The following is a 20745-nucleotide window of genomic DNA, read 5'->3' on the forward strand; positions in this document are numbered from 1 at the left end:
AAAGTGGCTTTAGGAGACAAACGCTTTGTCGGAGGCTGAAGCTGTCTTGTCGGGTCCATCCGCACAAACTGCAGTTGATCATGGCGTGAATTTCAAACAGGTTGACGAGGGTAATTCAGTCTACTTGATAATGACAGATTGTCAACAGCGTATTTTGCCTGATGAGTGTTTGTGAGATTCCAGCTGTTAGTAGAAGCCAAAGCACTATTTGGATGTGACACAGAATAGTAAGTAGTATGCTAGGTGTGTCTCTTTTAAGACATCTCATCTTAACCTTTATTTGACTAGCTATACTTATGGCGTTCTCTCTTTAATTCTAATAGCAGAGACCCAGTTAACACACAACATAAAGTATGGTTCATTTTGGTAATTTCATAACTTACTTAATGTAACCACAATTGTTGCATGCAATTTCATTATCCATTCTATTACCAACTCACGTCATCAGTACATCGTAATAACCAAAATGTCCCAGATAATGTAATCTATTGGTAATATATTAGTAATTTCCCCATGACTTACTGTCAATGGAAACATGGCGCTGTATGCACGTAATTGCATTACCGTCCAGTTACCAACTCACAAAGTCGTGGGTTACGCCCCACCGCGTGCACAATAATTCGAAAAGAAAGAAAAAATATTATTTTTCTGAGTTGTGAAACTTGCATAAATAAATAAAAATAGGTTTGAACTCTGAAAGATGCTAAAACCTAACATAGCATTGCTTTTAAAGTAGTAACGGTTAGCCTACTGGTGTCTGGGAGTTACCATGACAACCGGGAACAGCAGCAGCTGCTGGAGAGGAGAGACGTCCTGACATTTCTCTTTGTTTTTCAGTTATGCCAAAAAGTTTAACAACTGCCTCAGATTGGTTAAGTAACATTATCTACAGTCTAATTCTAAGTACTTTGTTAATATTATACATCGGTGATTATGGTACTTTTTCCCAATTATCTGAAATGTCTTCTAGCAAAGGTTACGCTAGCATAACATGTTTATAATGATGCTGAGCATGAAACATCTTTAATGCTTTAATTCATATTTCACTGTGTATCATATGTTTTATTAATAATTTGAGTGTATTTTATTGTTAATACATCTGTTTGTTTTTCAAAACAAATGAACTGATTTCATTTTTGAATCTGTATTCATCATTCACAGCTGTTGGAATAGCTTTACGATAGTTTGGGCATATGATGACATAAATTTGGTTAAGCTACTGCATGTCTGCCATAGAAATATAATAATAAATAAATCATTATTACAAAAAAACACTTATCAGCACAAAAACTATCATGTTACGAACTGGCACTCGTAAAGATGTATATGCATTTTTCATTTTTCCGTTTGCCATGTTGCAGTTACATAATAACAGCTACATAATTTTGTCAGCTGAGGACATAATTACATTTATCTACTTTAATATTTTCCACATTAACCACATAAGTTTGGCATTGTGCAGAATTGACCATTTTTGCTTTTAACAGATGCATTTGTCCAAAGAAATTAGCTATACCATGACCGTTAACATATTTGTTAGAATTATGTACAAATAAAAGAACTGCAAATTGCTGTCTGTGTTGCATGTCCCTTGCCTCAGTATCTAATTCACACTATGTAGATTACTTGTTCAGCCAATTTGAAATATGCATGGGGCTTTTTGGCAACAAATGCCTTTGAAGATGTGTCAGACGTATTAACACAATACATTAAGCTGTATTTATACAGACTTTTCTTAGTGTAATTTAATATATAAAAGTATTTCTGTAAAACAGTATACCAGACTTCCTGGATGATGGTGTCATTAAAGGAAGTTAGTTCACCCCATCAACTTCCAACACAAATTAAATTGTCCAGATCCGAAAATGTAGTAAATATATTGCTAAAACAGTCCATGTGATATCAGTGGCTCAAACTGTTTTGCGAAAAAAAACATATATTTAACATATATTATAAAACATACAACCATTCTTCTCCCCCTGCCATTTTGGAGAGTACTTGTCTATTCTTAACCCTTTAAGCAACAGGCTTTTGAATGGATTCAACAGAAGACTGGTTGGAAAGTGATATTGGGGATAATTTTGTGCCGTGTTGTTTAAGCAGCTGCTAGCATGATTCCCCTGCAGTATTCTGCCTTTACCAACATTTTTATTCACCCCTAGAGGAGAATTATGGTACTGCTGCCTAAGCAGTTAGCTATACCATTTCCAATAAAATGTTGGATAATGAAAATTGACTTAGTATCAGAAATACGTTAGAGACAAATGTCTGTACAGCATATGCTAATGAAGACTGCAGTCATTGTATTTATTTAGTTGCTGATAAGGCTGTTTCTCTGGTTTCAGAGGGCTCGTTCCAGAACCACTCTCGATTGCGGACACCACCATTGCCCCTGTCACACTCCCACTCCCTAGTCAGCATCACGCATCCATTGGCTCTCTGAGCCGCAGCAACTACACCCAGCGCAGTAACCTGAGGCCCAGCACCCACCGATAGCTCAGCTCCCAATGAGGTCCTACAAGTGCCCAGGATTCAGGCAGTGCCCAGGACAACTGGCTTCTCAACAGCAACGTTCCTCTAGAGACCAGGTACATTTTGGGCTATGAAGTTCTTGTAGTAAAATGGCTAATGAAATAGTCGAACAGAATTGAGTGACTTTAAATTAGGCATTTATAATGCATCATAAGGCATGCATTTGCTGGCTGCATGAAGCGTTTAACGCTGTTTGTATCTGTTTAAAAGATCAACTACACTGGTCATACTTAATGAGTCTTTATGTAACCTTTTAGCTCTATATAGTTTATTGGGTCTTTCCTGTTATACAGTACGTTTTGATGTTTATACGTCTTTTAGTATATCTGTAAAATAATATACCAGACATTTAAAATGCTTTCGTCAAGTTAAAACACAGAAATAGTGAATGGAACCTAAGAAGATGGAAATAAAAGCCAAAGTTAGCCAGATAGCTTATTTGAGGTGCCAGCTTGAAGTATTATTTATATATATATATATATATATATATATATATATATATATATATATATATATATATATATATATATATATACTTAATAGGTTTCCCACCAAAATTGTGTCAAAAAATCTTAACAGGTTGGAAAGCAATATTGGAAAGATTAATTGACGATATTATAAACAATATTTTCCATTAAAAGTTTTGTTGTTGTTTAAAAACATTCTAATTACTTAAAGGAAATTAATTAATTATAAATTAATTAATAGCATGAATTTATATACATTTGAAAAGCTTTTTCACCATATTTATTCATAAATAAAAATGCAGTATGGTTGGACATAAAATGTGCTGATAGTAGGAATGACCTTAAAAAATGTTTAGCTGAATTGAGAATTAAATGAAGCTTTACACTCTGTCACGCTGAAGTTTCATGCGGCTCTGTTTTTTACATAAATTCTAGCCAGAATGCATTTAAAACATGACTAAATATGCAACAAGAGAAAAGCATTGTTTTTGGGCTTTCCGGCAGTCTAAGACCTTAAGCCCGAATGCATCAGAGGGCCGAATTTTCTCAAGGTTCTGAAGGAGGCTTTGCTACAAACTCAGCTCCTTATTTATCTCCCATCAGCCCTTGCTCTGTTTGCTTCTATCTGAGACACTTGTGTGGAGGAGATCAGTCAAGAACCTCTCAGATGTCTGTTTGCGTTGCACAGGCTGCTCCTCATGCATGGCGGAGGCAAATCATGGCTGTCAGACCAGCCTGAAGAGAAATGATACATACTGATACTCAAATAACCTAAACCTCCTGCACTGCTCAACCCAAATGGCTCATATTTATTTCAGCTGCTGTGAAAGTTTTAGGCTTTTCAGACTTTGTGCTAAGAGCATCTGTATAACACAGGTTTCAAATCTCAAAACTGCTATTTTACTGTAGGGATTGCAGAATAAAAGTACTTTTTTATTTCATTTGTTTATTTATTTTTTTATTTTTTTCATTTTGTGAAGCCTCTTACCTAGTTTTGTACAACAGTGAAGCTCAAGAAAACTGTCAAAAGTGCTAGAGATATTTGAGTGATGCAATACATGTAATGCTCAAATTCAGCTTCATTTGTGTAATAACATTTTTAAATGTATTTATTTTTCATTAATTTTGTGGTAAATTACTAAATAACTTAGACATTTTGCTTCATTTGGATAGAGAGCAGTAGTAAATGATGATACAAAAACCCACATTGCAGGCCAAACCCACACCACTGACCAAGTCCCTTGTTTCACGTATATTCTTGCAACCAAATAAAAATAGACATATCCTGTCATTTATGTTGCTTAATAACAAGCATAAGCACTAAGGCGCTTGCTCTAAAACTCGCTTTTCTTTGTCATCTTGATGCGTTTGTGACCAGCATGGGTGTGAACGGTCCACTCAACAGGAAAATGAATGTTAATTTGAATTTAAGTGGAGGGACAGTTAGCAACATAATGACTGATTAAACATCATGGATTTCCCAAACTTTAATCTGGACCAGGTATTCCCATGGGAGGGGAAACAGATGGTCACGCCAGCCGATCTGCGGCAAGAGAAGAGTGGCGGAAACCCAGGTAAATCAGTGACATCACGCTCCACCCTCCATAGCTCCCTCCTCTCTAAAAAAAAAAAAAAAAAAAAAAAAAAAAAAGAAGCGATCAATTATCCGAATCCCTCTGATGAAATTGGAACCATTAGCAATATCCACAAGGGCAGTGAAAGATGGCCTGTCATTTAGGCTTTGGCTAATGGCTTTGTAATGGTTCCTCTCACGACTTTTGTACAGCGGACTGGAATGGGTTGGATGAGTCCCTAGATATGTAGGCTTACCGAGCTCTTCCATTGGACAAAGAGCCAGGGCAGTGCCATTCTTTCAGTGCCATTCTTTTATTGGCTGCTTTTATGTATTCTTTTCTGACTCCTCCAAACCGGCCTCTAGGCCCTTCTCGTCTTCGTTTAAAACTTTAATTTGCCTCCCAATGCCCGAGCAAACCAACAAATGTACATAAGCCGGCCAAAGACAATCAGCCGAGCAGGCAGGCAGTCTGGAACAGCTCTGTAGAAAAGAAAACAAACATTTTCTCTTGTTGAATTGAAGGTGTTAGCCTGCCCAATGCATGTTGGCGGTTCATTTCTCCATTGCATTATCTCAGTCTTCCCTTATGGAACAGCCGTCTCAGGGGGGCACGGAGCTACAGCAGACATGCTTCACTGAATGCACACTGAGTTCCTCTCTGAATGTTAATAAACCTCTGCTTTATGAAACCATTTATTATTTAAAAACTGCAAAAAAAAAACACATCTTAAAGCAGGATATAGAGTAACCTCTTGAGAATTCTGTCAGTGTAATGTGTGATTCTTTCTGAAAAGTGTTGTGTCAGCCCCTTAAACGCACACGAACGTGAAGAAGTGAATGGAAAAGTAATGCCTTGTTTTCTTCTAACCACAATCATAAAGGAGCCAGAATACTCTAATGTTTATCAGAGAAGAACAGGGCGCTTGCAGAGAGGGGCATGGGTCAATGTACAACACAAGGTACATGTGTGTGGTAAAAGAGCGTGAGCACTCTCGGGTGGGGAGTGCCGGGTTTCACGGGATAAAACCCCCACACAGCACTTTAGTTCCATAAGGATGTCTCCGTTTCCCCACTTCCACCGAAATAGTGCTGGTGCCGAGCTGTGAGACCTGCGGACTTCTTTCAGAACCGACCCACATTTCGACTCACTGGAGAGAGGAGGTTTTCATAACTGACTATGTTATTTAAACCACAGTGACATTACTTGCATGTACCTTTCCAAACAATTTAACATTTAAAACTGCTTTCCCACAAGCTGGGAGACACCCTTGTGCTATTATACAAAAAAATAAGCACCTGTGCAACTAGATTAGAAGTTTGGTAACAAAGTGTTGTTTAATTAAATACACATCGCCATAGGTGTTTCCAATATAAAGAGCTTGGTAACACATAACAGTAAAGATCTACTTTGCTTGATCTATCCTTATTTAACATCAGTCTTGCCAGACAGAGGAGTTGTTTTTATATTATTTGATGTGGAGATTCTTCCGCTGTCTGTTCTCTGATGTTAATAGTTTAAAAAGAGTAGGTTTAGAGTGCTTTTTTTGTTTTTTTGCTCTTTAACACTGCTTTTACTGCAGTTGAAATACATCGGAATGGTTCCAAATTGGGCTCTGAGTTCGACACCAGCACCCTGTCATTGGAAATCGGGTTTTGTTTGTCCTTGTCGGCCTCTCCACTATGTCCGTTTACAGAATTTCGCCGGGTGATCGCATATTTGTGTTTGCACATCTGTCTCCCTCTTGCACGCATGTCTCACTCTCGTTCCATCTGTCCATCTCTCCACCTGTGTGTAGAAACATAGCAAAGCAGACATTCCTAGAGACTTTACAAGACAACTTTATAGAGATGGACATACTGGCCACAGCTACTTGCGGCGACGGTGCTTACAGTGATGGGTATGTTGCATGATCTGACCGCGGCTGCTGGAATCTGCTTTGCCATGCTGCATAGTGGTACCAGTGCACACTTGTTTCTCATTACATAGTGACATTTGTAACAGAATCTAACATGTTTCATCACTTACTGTATGAATTGCATGTTGTTGTTTTTTTAACAGTAATTATTTATGAACACAAACTAACAAACTTTTCTAATTACGCCTAAATGCATTAGCATTCTTCTCTAAGGAACTATTCATAAGTCATTAAGTGCACACTACAAGACTGAACCCTCCTACCTTGAAGTTATACAGATTTAAGAAAGCATGAGAATGGGTAATTGCTAACACAATTATATATTAATTGAACACATTTTTTTCCTGCCACATTTGCGACATTTAAGTTACAAACTTATTGATAGTAATCAGCAAAATGCTTTAAAATTTTTAAAGTTATTCTATAAAGCATTTCATTGGGTAAGGAGAAGGTGATATTGGAAACAGTTAGGGGTTAGAATCAGGAAAAAAGACTCCGACAGAAATGGGAAATCTGCAAGATCATTTTTATTTGAATAAAAAACCTGGTACAAATTTTGCCACATAGCAATTTGCCATCATGATAAGCATCTGTCTTGTAGTGTGCACTAGACTTAAAAGTTTTTGCAAGTCTGTTTTCTTGTACCTCATTAGCCCTAACATGGTTTGAGTTTCCCCTCGTCTGGTCAGTACAGCTTGACAGTGCTTTCAATGTCTCCATAGATTACGCTATCCACAGTGAATAAGCTGTTTTGATAATGTACATCCTGCAATTTCCCACAGCTTCTTGACACTCGCACCCTTAGGGTGAATTAGAAGTCACTATGAGGGCTTGTATTAACAAGAATCCACTGTGGTCACTTGCGCTGTAAATTAAATTTGATATTGATTCAGAATTCCGATATAACGCACCCCACGGGCAAAGTGTGTCTTGCTGCCAGCGCTCGGATGTGGCTATGGCAACAGCTTGGAAAAAGTGCTTAGCGACAGCAGTGCTGACCCTTTGGTCGCGGCGGAATCAAGCCTACACACTCTACAGATACTGTTTACCATGATGAGAAAACACTTACCACACAGTGCTTTCTAATATCCCATTTTGTGAACATAAGCAACAGTGTTTTCTATGTCTCTGCAGACATTTTCTGTTCAAGCCTGGCGGGACTTCCCCCTTGTACTGCACAACTTCACCTGGCTGCCCTTTGACGTCCAGCACTGTCTACTCTCCCCTCCGGCCCCTGCCGCGGGACACCTTCTCACGACCTGCCTTTAGCCTGAAGAAACCCTATAAGCACTGCAACTGGAAATGTGCTGCCCTCAGTGCCATCCTCATCTCTGTCACCTGTAGGTGTTCCTGTTGGCTTACTTTATTGGTAAGTTACTCCTCTGTGTTTTCACTCACCCTTAAAATTGCATCAGAGGTGTGACTGACATCAGAACTGACATCTGTGTTTGTATTTTGGTTTTTAAAGAAATGCATAAAAGGTTCCAGCTCTTAGTTGATTTAGTATTGTTTAGCTGATCTGAAAGAAGACCAAAACTCTTCTAAAACAAGACTGGCCTGACAAGTGTAAACCAACTTCATAATCAACAACCACCTTCGATTGGTTAAATAGGGTTATTTATACATGTTAAACGTTCTGCTCTCATACCAAAGATCATTGTAAAGGCTGAAGTAATATTTATCAGTACATGCCTGAAAGAGGTCAATATTATTGCTAAATTTGATCAGTTTGCACATTGTGGCAGAGTAGCGACACATAAAAGATGCTATATTCGATTCACTTTTCAATCATTTGAAAAATCTCTGCTCCTGCAGATTACAGTTAACATTATTGATTTCTCACATTGTTAGGAAATTCAGTGTCCCACAACTGTATTCAGCTTGGTCAGTGAACCAAATCAATAATAGACACCAGATAAAGTGAGATATGATTGAGCCATAGCAACAGTTCATGCTGGTTGTGATTTAATTTTTCCTGTGTGGTTTACATTTATGGGGTTAAACAGTGACTTACATAGAATTATTAACTGTCTGTGATTTATTTCAGCTGTATTAGTTTTGTACCATATTACTGTGAACATGTGGTATCTAATGAATGTGGTATCTGCTAGTAATTCTGTTACGTTTCATAAAATCCCATGAAAGAAGTGGAAAATCCAAAGTACATGTAAGAAGATAAGAGCTAGTCTAGCAGTTCCAAATAAAGTGTGTCCATACCTTGAAGAGTAAATCAATAATAACAATAATGTTTTGTATAACCCAATATCTTTTATAGGACAGCATGAAATGGGTTTGCATAATGCGTGTCTGCTTAGAATGTAAATTGTTACGTGCAATCTCATGTAGAGCCCACAGAATGAAATAATATTTTTTTGAAGTTGAAAATATGGGGAAAAAATGAGTGCAAAGTCATTTGGTACAATGTGCACCCAAATGGAGATTGCACAGATGTGTCTTCATTATTAGAGATAAACAGCTTTTCACAGCTTAGGCACTGAGAAAAATACAGTGTAAAAGTACTCAGAAATGAACTCTAACCATTCATTCATGGCATCTATTTTTTGACATAAAAAGAAAAATCTAAAAACACAATTGCTACTTTGTGTTCTGTACAGTGATTTAGTACCTAAATTAAATGTATGATGGCTAAAAATGCTCAGCTTTGTTTAAAACTCTATCTTAAGGTAGTCTTGTGGACTTTGTAAAGGTGAGGTGCACTATTTGGTATGGTGTGCATGTAACTGACTTTAAATGCTATAGTTCACCTTCAGCTTTTTTGATCTTTTTTGACCAACAACTGAAGGTGAACTATTCCTTTAATGGCTTCTATGCAAAATGTTTTAAATCACTTTTAGTTATTATTAGGATGCTACCTTAGACATAGAGACATAAAGTTAGTGTATAATGTGGCAGCTTGCTGTATTTTTAGACCTATGTGTTGAAAAACATGGTGAGGTTTAATGTATCATGTAGATGTCCTCCAGTTTAGAGGACCTTGTTCCAAAATAGTTGGTAGCTACCTCATGCTTTAAACTGCTAAAGGTACATCACCATGCTCAACTATACAGAATGCACCGAGAGATTCTACTGTAATAATTATGTAGAGTATGCAATGTATTCTTCCCCTAATAACTTATTGCAGTAATCAGTTGTGAGTCATGCCTCCTGTGGGCTTCCTGCAAGATGCTCATTTGTTTTTCATGCAGAATCATAGCCTATGAAGCATCTGCTTTCTGTCTTGAAGACTTTCTAAGTGGTGTCTGCTCAGTAGGCAGAAGCTCTCACCTTAGAAACAAAACTACATACTGTAGTCTACATTAAATGCCTAAGCACTGTGCTTAATTAAGTTATTCTCTGAGTTAGCTAGAAGGCTAGTTAAGCTTTGACCTTGTTAGGAGCCCTGCGAAGCCTACCAAGCCGATGTATCTTAATCACTTCATGTAATTACAGACACCCCACCCCATTCTAACCCTCTTCCAAAATCAAGCTCATCTCCCTGAGCACCTCAGGTAAACACGCATGAAACTGTAGCTCACCCTGAGAATCTGGGATTCAATCAACAACAAGGGGTCACGTTTAATTAAAAGCTGATGAGAAAATATATTTAATTTCAAGTGCAATTAATTATGTAGGCCTGTAATTGGAAACTCTAGCTGTGTTGTCTAATGAACCCAATTAAACCTCCTGACAGATGTTTTTGACTTGCTGCATAGTTTTGCCATTTTCCCCCTATTCTTTTTTCTGTGGAGTTTGCAAGAACCGCTTCCTTGAAAGGAGTGAGATCGCAGAATTGGGAGTGGTGTGCCATTTTCTCAGTGGTGGCATGCTCATTAAGAAGGTCATTATGTCCTCGGCATCTGAAGGTCATCAGCTTCCTCTGTGTTCATTTCTAAGCGTGCTGGGCCCTCATTGTAACACCCACATGCAACCTAAGTCATAGCCACAAGACACTCACTCTAACTGTCGGTTGACTTTGAAGCCTCTGTCTTTTGTTTTCTGACTCTTTCTTTATTCATTATTACAATCAGCTTAATGCACTTTCACTTTAACCTCCAGTCAAATGTCTTTTTTTTCCATTCACAGTGTTTGATTGTCAAGAGATCAATGTTATAGGGTTGAAAGGACTGGTAGTGTTTATAGGACTTGTGTAGCTTGTGGTTTTGTGTCGCTGCAAAGTTTCGGCTTGTGGTAGCCTAAATTAAAATGAGGAAACTTGCTTTAATTTAACTGCAATATAAGACTTTGCAACTGGGAAGTTAGGTCATAGTCCTGTTCGGTCACCATGGTACCCTTGAGCATGACACTTAGCACCAGGTCACCCCAGGGGAGCTTTCGTTGCAATTAGCGTTGAATCACGGTGGACAGAAACTGCCCTGTAAATTGGCAAGCTGCCAGAACGAAGCTATTTTATCAAGACATTCTCTGTGGCCAGACTTTATACGCACTCTTACTAGTGTAGAGATATTATTCACTCCTGAGTCTGACAGATTCCTCTAAGCTTCAGTGTGAAAGTGAAAAATGGCTTAAGACTTTTTGATCTACTAACTTGCTGATGATGTGCATTTCACTGCCTCTCATTTATAGTCAACAGTCTGAACTTGAAGTGAGACCAGAGGAAGGCACATAGAAAAGCTCCACTGGGAGTTTTGGTGAAAAGATGAGGCACTCATGACTGGGGAAACTTAACACTCAAGAGTGCTCTCCAAGGTCTCACTGGTTTGTCTGCAAATTGATTTGACACCTACTTGTGATTTTTAAGGGCTTAAAATCCATGTGTGCTCAAAGAAAGTAAGCAAGTGAGTAACCTTAAAGGCAAGCTATAAAAAGACACATTTTCTTCAGTCAAGAACAAACTCTTCAATAAATGAAGTAGGTATCCCTTAACAACCTTTCGTTGTAATAAATGTAAACCCTCCAAATACCTACTTTAACCATGTGTCTCGCTTCTTTAATCTTGTCTCGCTTCAATTTGCCAATGTGGTCACTGGTATCTTCACTTTAGCCTTTCTGTCTTCAGATAAGTTTCTTTATAAAGATTCCATAGTCAAATATGAGATGGCTGCCCAAAAAGTGCCAAAGATTTTGCACACCAGGATCCTTGCAGGAGGGGTGTCAGAGTAATTAGACTGCTAATGAGAGGACTGAGAGCTGCCGTGTTCAACGCTCATCCATTCAAGTGTCTAAGGGGAATTAATTAACCATATGCTTGCTAATGTGCCCTGTCCATTCTATGACAGATGAGCAAGAAATGGCATTTCTCAACCCGTGACTACTCTGCCCCCAGATCCCTGCATTGTCCTCTTTTTTTTTTTTTTTTTTTGTCTTGGGGTAAAGCTGTTTTTTGTTGGAGGTAAATGTGGGATAGTTGGTGTCTTTTGTTGTTGTCTGTTTCTCAGGAGGTGTTGCAAATGTTTGAAATACAGAAGTGGAACAGTAATGAGCTTGTGTTCCTCTCAGACTGAAGCAGTAGTTTGTTCAAGCTTTCTTCTTTCTAATTGGCTTGCCCAGTTCTGCCAATGCGGCCTGCCAAAGTAGAGATTGCGGGGACGCTGCGTCCAGACTTGCATTTCAGCACAGCTGCCGTTTTGCTCTCAACAGGTCGTGGGGTCTTTCTACTTGGCGTTCCAGCGGGACCATCATTAAAAAAAAACACCTAGCTTAGTCCGCTTCCACCTGTCCGTGCTTTGCTCCTTGCTCAGGGAGCCTAGCTGACAGCTGAGAGAGGGAGCGAGAGAGAGAAAGAGAGTGAGTTTAGATGATGGAAGAGTTTGGGCTAGCTGGAGAAACATATTTCATAAGCTGGACTCTTCCCAACGCACTCTGGAAATCATAGATACCGGGACAGCTCGGACATAAATCATAATGAGGTTTGGTAGCGGGGGGTAGCCAGGAAGCGTGTGAGGTATTTTACATCAGAGCTAGACAGGAGAAGTTGCAAAGGGGTCCAGATGGAAGATGGACCCCTTGAAGGAGCAATTACTTGGACATTTGGAATGACACCTAGACCCATGATGCCTTTGATTCGATTGTCCACCCCCACTGCCCATGCTCACAGTCTGCACTCTCTGCTTCCTCCCACAGAGCCACAAATCAACCAATGTGCAGCAGAAAAAGAGAGCGAGCTAAAGGAATGCCTTACTCGATCTTTGGTGATGACAAACCAAGCCATCTGTCTCGTACCGTGTCTGTCCGCCTTTGACATAGTCAATTCCAGCGGTACTGACGGGGCGGAGAGGCACCAGTCGTTGCATTTATATTGTCTCTCAAGACAGCCACGACTTTTTATCGCCTCCACAAATGCTCTCTTGCAAAAGTAACAGCAACATTCAGACCTTTCTTCAGTAATGCCCGAATCTGTCGGAATGCAATCAACAAAATGCACGGCCTGCAATTTTCCAAATGGCTATTGATTGAGTAAGCTGAGGATGGCCACCATCCACCATGGCAATGCCTGTCAAAGGCTTCTCATCGTTTTTCAGGCCACATATTCACTATTTAGTAAATGTGGGCTGGTTACCACATGATATAAGCTTTTTAATTAATGGCGAGACATGAAAATGAATGCAAAGTAGAACTCTCCATTTATCCACGCACTAGATTTGATCAAGTAGTCTGTGGGCTGTGCACTGAGCCCCCAAATCAAGCAGATCCGGATGCTCCTGGTTAAGCTTAGAACCAAAGCACATCTTTGCAGAATCTTAAGAGATCATTGGTTTTACAACATGTAAAGCAGGACAAAGAATATCCAACTAAAAAGGCCCAGCCAAAAGCACCAGGACAAAGATCTTTGTTTTTCTTTGAAAAATAGATTCAAGCACATCTTTTCCTCAGTCAACATCATCAGAGCAATCAGCAGTTAGTCAGTGAAACCTTTGCTCTCTTGATCAAATTGTTAAAGATGAATCATGACGTCTCTCCCTCAGAAACCCAAACCCTAATGAAGTACAGTCAAATTAGAAATTCTTGAAACACTCAGAAATAATAATATATATGTGTATATGTATATATGTATATATGTATATGTATATATATATATATATATATATATATATATGTAATGTGTATATATATATATATATATATATATATATATATATATATATATATATATGTATATATGTATGTATATATATATATATATATATATATATATGTGTGTATATATATATATATATATATATATATATATATATACATACATATATATACATACATATATATATATATATATATATATATATATATATATACATATACATTATATATATATATATATATATATATATATATATACATATATATATATATATATATATATATATATACATATATATATATATATATATATATATTACTAGACTATCACTCTCTATATAATAAGGTAATATAATGCCTGATAATTTTTTGCTTAAACTAAATTCAAGCATTGCTTGGTAATTGGTTAACCTAAATTAATATTATCTGATTGTTTACTTTAATGTAACAAATGGCAGCTATTCAGTCTAATTCATTACATACTGTACCATTCTATCAAAGTTTTTATCAAAGACACTATTTTAACACTGAGTTCATGTGACATTTTATTACCATTTTCTACCATAGCAAAAAACTGATAATGTGAGAAATGTTGAAGGTGTCTCAATAATTTTGGTTTGACTCTACCTCACTAGTTCATACTAGTTCATAGAAGATCCTTCAATTACCAAAACAACAACCAACATCATGAAGTTGCATAAAACATTTTATTTATTTATTTAAGCTGTTTAAATCAGCAACTTTATATACCACAAGGAGCTTGATAGTCATTGTTACTTTAACAATTTGTGTAGGTAATGAGCATTGTATTTGTGTCTTCTAAGCACCAACAAGTATATTCCTTGTTTTCTTTTGGTTTCATTTAATCTTAAATCTGCTGAACAATTGTAGTGTTCTGTCACATAAAAATCAAGATTGAGCGAGGTCTGGTAATTATTCCAGCTATATATTTCTTTCACAAATGTTTGACAGAAGAATAAATCATTCATTTAGACCTTTTTCTCACCCTCTGATTGAGACAAGATATTTGCCGCAACACAAAACAAATACATTGTCACCTCTCTGAGATATTGAGTGGAGTGGAAAAGTAATTTTAGCTCTGAATTGTCACTACAGGTTGTCAAGAGAGTGTGGCAGAGAAAGCCACTTGTGCAATTTGAAACCAGCTCTGTACTTACGAAGGAGAAACAGGAACTCACGTAGGGAGAGAAATGGAGCATGGGAAAGAGACAAGGCTCGAGATCATTTGTTTTATCTACTCCGACATCGCCATAGTTCACCATAGTTGTTTTTTTTTTTTTTTTTTTTTTTTTTTTTGACAGCCATTGTCTTACATATTGTTGCTGCATCCAAATATACATACTATCACTAGCATACTAAGAATATCTCATGCCTAATTGATGTTTTGATATTAGTATTCCAGAAGTGCCTGAATGCTGTACACTTTATTTACTTTAACCCCTTTAACAAATTAATCTAGCCAATAGCAGAGCAAATGTTGCTATATCAGGCCTATTTCAATCTTTTTAATAGCAAACCACAGTACTAAGTAATAATGAATTTTGCTACATGCTAACATTTAACGTGTAAACACAAACAGTGCAAAAGTTAGCGAATGCCAATAATGAAATACTGTTTTACTGCAAGTGTGTACTTTCCAATTACCGGCAAGGTAAATACTTTTTTGAATTGATATGCAGCCTATATTATAGAATCACAATCTTAATTACATTTTGCCCATTTACATCCAGTGCTTAGAACTTGCAAGAAAGTGCACCGAGGCTTTTGTTTGGCATTTTATCTGCTGACTGAAGACTTCCAGGACAAGGTTTTGCCTGGCTAAGCTGGTCCTGACCATTCTTGTCCTGGTGATCCATCATGCCTGGCCCCTCCTTCCCTGTTCACTGCGCCACCAGAGTTCATCCCAATGGTTGCTTCTTTTGTTGACCTTGTGAAATATCGCGCGTGTCTTCTGGTGCTGCTCATGCATTCATCCGTACTCCTTGTTGTGTTCTTTGCTGACTTGATAATTTCCTTGTCTCCTTAGCCACGGGGGTGTTAGTAAGCTAATGGGGATGAAAAGAAAGTTGCCCTGTGGGCTCTGGCTTTTCTCTGTTGGTTGTAGTACATTTTTTTCTCCAAGGGTGAAGGAAACTTTTGTTGTTTTCACAGTGACTTAAAGAAATGTGCATACTTTAAAATTTTTGAATAATTAAAATTGTACACATTACATAACACTTTAGATTAGGTAACACAATTCAGTATAAAAATGAATGCACAGCTATTTTATAGATCTCTTAACCCCACCCAATACCTAAACATAACTGTTACTGAGGTTTATTGAAGGAAAAGTGTTAGTTAACAATGAATTTGTATTTTTGTGTTCCATAATCTAAAGACTTTGCTCTTATGTAATATAGTGTAATTTTTTTGGTAGTGTATGACTGTTTACACAAACATATATTAAGCAGAGAAAAACTTGTTTTTATTTTTGATGGTAACAAGAAATGTGTCTGGAGCACCAAATGGGTATAATGGAATGATTCAACTTTAGACTGGAGTAATCATGCTGAAAGTTCAGCTTTGCAATCACAGAAATGTAATATGTTAATAGAAAACCATTCATTTTAGATGTAAAAATATCTCACTACTGTATTTAACCAAATAAGTGCAGCCTTGGATGAACATGAGACTTTCAACAGCATTTTAGTTAGAAAATCTTATTGATAAGAGAGAATTTTCCAACAGCCATGACATCATATTTCCATATTAATCAAAATGGGTTGTGGTTCTCTTGATGCTCTTAAACTGCCAAAGATTAATCAAGTCAAAACATATTTGTTTTCATACAGCCTCTGTTTAATTACCCCACAGCTTTCAGGATGTTAATTTTCTGATGCAGTGTCTATAGTATTCCTTAGTGAATCTAATTTAATTACAATAATGTACACCAAGGCACATGCTCAGTAATCACTGCTCCAACACACGTAAATTTACCATCTGCCGCTGCTCTTTCTCTGCAGCCATGCACCTCTTCGACTCAACTGGCATTTGCAGCCAATGCAGAGGCAGATATATCAGCTGACAGAGGACAACACGAGTGGCCTACATCTGCCCACAGATCTTGGCTTGCCACCTCTGGGCAACACAGGTCTCGAGTTTCCGGATCGAGGAAGCAAAGATGACGGTATATCCAAGCATGATATTTTAAAGTCAATCCAAACGTTCAATTGTGTTCAATTCCTTGTTCACTGTAGTATTGTTCATGTTATTTACACTCAGATTTGGCTTTATTCTAGTATGGAAGGTCCAGTTTACATGGTACAGTCAGTTCACAATGGATAAAATTAAGTTCTGCTCTACATTTTCATGTGTAATATTATGTTTCACTGAGATGAATGGATTTTGAATGCCGTTTCATGTTGTTTTTTAGATTTGTCAAAGTGTGATCCTTATTACAGAGCAGATAAATAGCAGCCTTGATGTGAAAAGGCAGCAGCTCGACGAGTTTGGTTTGGGGAAAAAAGAAGTTCTTCCAGTCTTGATTAACCTTAAACCTTTTACTTATTTTTTTTTTTGGCTAAGCGTTTGAACTCATGCCCTTCAGTCATCTAATATCCGACAACACATTCCAACATTTCAAGCTAATTTCCTGCCAGATTCGCATGAACTCATCTCCCGCTAATTTCGCTCAGCGCTGGCCAGTATTATAACGTCTTATTTTTGATTTTCAAAGACTTCAAGATCCAGGATTATTTGTCAGCCAGCTCCATGCTGAGACCAGTCTCAGTTGCTTGCCATGAGATCTGCATTACAATCCAGTGAAAGTTGCAGGGAAAATGGGAAGGGTATTATTTGTTCCTGGAAGAACGAATGGCACAGCTTTAGGATTGAGTATCCAGGGGCTCAAGGCAGATTAGAACTTGCCTCCATCCAGAAAGCCATGCATTCCTTTCATCTCCAAGACTGGACAAGAGTTTTCCCTGCAGTGGAAGAAAGCAGACACTAACCCCCGCGGTCATGGAGACGGAAGTTCGTACAGTAGCAAAGTTCACTTTTTTCCATGAGCACAACCCATATTTAGCCATTTGATTTGCCACAGGCCTCGGACAAAAGGTGGGAGATCAGACCATTACCATATAGATGAGTCGCTGAGACGTCTTTTTCATTTAGCAGCTGGCAGAGAGGGAACGAGCGCGAAACCACAAACACAGAGGCTGCGACGGTGCCTCCGCTTGAGTGACATCTGCGGCTGAGGGGAAATCGATAGGCGGGCTTTTAATTCTGACTGTCAGAGTAACATTGTCATCAGGAACACAGCAAATCAATCCGTGTCACTGTGCTGTACATCCCTGGCATTAACTTAAATAAACACTGTACCGAGAGGTTTTCTGACCATCTTGCACCTTCTAGTAATCAGTTCAATTACCCATAAACATGTTATCTGGAAAGTGTCAGTGAGACCTTGTTTAAATTCATGCATTTGCCAACTCAACTGGACGTTTCTCTTTTGCCGTGCGCTGTGGAAATTGCAATTTGCTCAGCAAAAAAAAAAAGATTCAGTCCTTCCTAATTCCTCCTTAACAACTTAGCTTAATTTTTTCAGATGTTTAAAATAAAATAATTTTGCTAGCTATGTGTGTCCATTAACTGATTGTCTTTTTTTGTATATTATCACCATCATCCTTATTATTAGCCTATAATTGTATTTTTTCCCTTCATTTTCATAATTTTCAACATGCCTGAAATTTTAAAACGTAAAATTTTTCATTTTATTTACTTGAATTAATATTTATTAATTTAGCATAATGACTAGTGTTTCGTTCAGGAAGTAATCATTCAGATATTTTAATTTGTAAATAAAAACGCACGGGCATGTAGCCTACAGTCATGAAGTATCTGCATAATTATCAGGCGTTTATAGTATTTGCAAATTATATGGTAGCAAATACTAGCATAGGGAAAAAAGATAGCCGAATTGAAAGGGGAAATATTTTTATGAAATATGAAATATGTTTTATCCATCTCTGATATCCCTGGTTGCTATGGTCATGCAGGTTTGTTTAAAAATAAACTCATTGCCACGAGAAATTGATATTGTTCCTTCAACGTAAGCATTGACATAAGGATATTGTTACCTCAACAAAACAATCTCGTGGTCATGACGTAATATTACATTCCCACAAGTTATGACGTTCCTACAAATTATTATCTCGTAGCCACATCATATTATCACGTCCTCATGACTTAATGTGTCATGGCCACAAAAAAAAAAAGCAAACTGAAGACGTCCCTTCCTGGTCAAGTTTTTACTTGAAACAAGCAAAATAATCTGCCAATCGGTTAAGAAAAATAACCTTGTTTTCTATTATTTAACCATTATTTTGCTTACCCCAATGGCAGATAATTTTACTCGCTTCTAATACTTAAAATGTGTTAAAAAAATTTAAGCAAGAATTTTGAAATTTACATTTTTTTTTCCAAATTTAAATTTTTCATCCAATCATGTTCTTGAAAGATTTCAGAAAGTTCGCCAATGACAAAATATGCGGCGTAACTGAATTTTCCCAACATGTGTAATTGTGACTGATGTGGCAATGCGTTATGTGGAGGCGCGTAAATTGAAGGCGCCAAAGCATGTCCTGTCTCTCCAGATATAGCACGCTGCAAATGATTGACTTTTGAGGAGACTGCCATCTGCTGTAGCGCATGTAGCCCGGCGCGAAAGCTGCCTGAGAGTCCTCTGGGCTCTCTTTGCAAGGATGTCTGCTTTTGTCGCCATCACTGCGAAATTGGCCAATCCACCTGAGCGAGCAGATGTTGCCATTTCCTTAGGGTCCAATGAGGAGGGTACATCAGCATTAGGTGCAGGGGCGTTTTTTAAGGATGCAAGGAGGCACTGCCTCAGAAACATTCTGATGAGTAAATAATTGATAGTAAAAAAAAAAAAGAAAGAAAACAAATATATAATCAACTGATAGTGAGGCTAAGTCAACTTCTCAATTAAGACAAACTTGGAAACCCAAAATGATCTGTAACCATGACTTTCTGTGAAAAAAGCATACTATATACATCTCCAACACACAACGTTGGGTTTATGTACCTGTAAAGTTTCAGCTTAGGACAGCTCTTTATGTTCAGTGGTCAATGTGGCTATTTTTTCCTGACGTGATTGAAAATCAGCAAGAGGGTCATTCACCCAGTACACTGACCCTCTGCTCGCACCATATGGTAGATTTATGAGGCGTCGAGCTGACTGATAGATCTCATTTTCCACAGGTAAACTAGATGGCTTTTTCCCGGAGGACAGCTTCATAGACATGGGCGAGATAGACGTGGCCGCAAAGTCGCTTCAGCTGATCCCGCCTGGAATTTTCTGGAGGTCGCAGGTTTTTATTGACCACCCCATGTACCTCAAATTCAATGTGTCCCTCAGTAAAGATGCCTTGGTGGGGATCTATGGGAGAAGAGGCCTACCCCCATCACATACGCAGGTGTGTCAGATAAGTTCATTTAGATAATATTTAAACAATGTTTGCACTGTCTTTTAGTCCAAATGTTGAAATTTCATGTATTTTGATGAGGATGAAAAAAATTCAGGAGACTATTCAGGCCAGAATCAAAAAACTAAATAGAAAAAAAAACATTGTTCATGGTTATGCATTATAAAAGCTAATTTGCAATTGTCTGTAGAACTAGATGGAATTATATGACAAACTTGTTTCAAAATATTCCTCTGACATTAGTCAAACTAGGTTTTGCTCCAAACCGGTTAAACTAGTGTCTGCAGATTAGACTGGGAAATAAAGTATATTAACTTTTTTGCACACATCAGACAAACACCCTCACAAAAAGCTCATTCCTTTTTCCTCACAAGGTTTGAGGGATTTTTTAATGAAATCAAATATGAAGGATCCACTTTTGTTTGTTTGTCCCTCCCATGCATTTGTCAATAGGTTATATACGTAGTATATTCCCCAAAAGATTTCATTTCATTTTGTGGCATATTATCGTCTCAAAGACTCATCTCAAAGGCTCTGACATAAACAGACACTTAATTTCAGTATCGAACACAGAGCATCTCAGCCTCCTGTATTGATTTGGTTCTATATGTGCACTGGCTATTGTGTCACTGGAAATTACTCCAAGACCTTGGTTGATAGACTCAATTGGAACCAAGCTAACCAATAAGAGAGAATTAACTTTTTTTTTTTTTTTC

The 20745-nt window shown here is 37.7% G+C and overlaps 1 pseudogene; it reads left to right on the forward strand.

The window, feature by feature from the left end:
* The first annotated feature begins 535 nt into the window (after nucleotides 1-535).
* LOC122359284 overlaps nucleotides 536-20745 on the forward strand; it is a 79915-nt pseudogene continuing 59705 nt past the window's right edge.

Source organism: Puntigrus tetrazona, chromosome 15, assembly GCF_018831695.1.
Source record: "Puntigrus tetrazona isolate hp1 chromosome 15, ASM1883169v1, whole genome shotgun sequence".
NCBI lineage: Eukaryota > Metazoa > Chordata > Actinopteri > Cypriniformes > Cyprinidae > Puntigrus > Puntigrus tetrazona.